Genomic DNA, 786 nt, shown 5'->3' with positions numbered 1-786 from the left:
CCCAGCTTAGTAATGGCCCGAGGAAATGCTACAAGGACACGCTGAAGGCATAACTCAAGACAGTGGATGCCAACCAACATCAAGAGTTGGGAGGAACTGGCTGCTGACTGACTCCAACGGCGCCGCAACCTCCCGTGGTGGAGCCGTGGCTGAGCTGGGTCATTCCTCAGGTGTTTGTGGGTGCCCCGGTGCTGGGCAGGGCTTGCAGCGATAGCAGGTGCTCAAGCAAAGCAGCAGCTCAGCAGTTCATGGGGCAGTGGCCCCCGCTGTAGCAAGATGGACGGCACTGTTGTCCTCGTAACAGGGTGAGGAAGGCGCAGCCTGCAATGGGCGTATGATCCCCAGGGGAGGGCAGAGGCCTGCACCCTCGCCGCTGGCCCTGGCCTTGACCTGCCCCTGGCTGGGGCGGATGGCCATGGCCAACCCCTGCACTACCCAGGGCGCTGACCTGCAGCAGCTGGGCGCCATCCCACAGCCGCGCCTTGAGGCCCCGCGCCCACCCAGAGCAGTGGTTCCCAAACTGTGGGTCGCCACCCCAAATGGGGTCATAACATCCGCAGATGAGGGGGAGCCATGCTGAGGAAGTGGGGACTATGCTGAGGACAAGGGTGGGAAGCACTGCCCTAGGCCGCCGCAGGGCATGCTGGGGGCTGCAGTCCGGCTTAGTCGCTGTCCCGAGGCATGCCGGGAGCTGTAGTCGGCTTAGCCGCCCTGTGCCGGGGCATGCCGGGAGGGGTCACTCTTCCTCCCGTGCGGGAAGGCAGGCTCCCAGCATGCCGCGGGGCC

This window comes from Alligator sinensis, unplaced genomic scaffold (genome assembly GCF_000455745.1).
Source record: "Alligator sinensis unplaced genomic scaffold, ASM45574v1 scaffold800_1, whole genome shotgun sequence".
Classification (NCBI taxonomy): Eukaryota; Metazoa; Chordata; order Crocodylia; family Alligatoridae; genus Alligator; species Alligator sinensis.
This window is presented reverse-complemented; position numbering follows the sequence as displayed.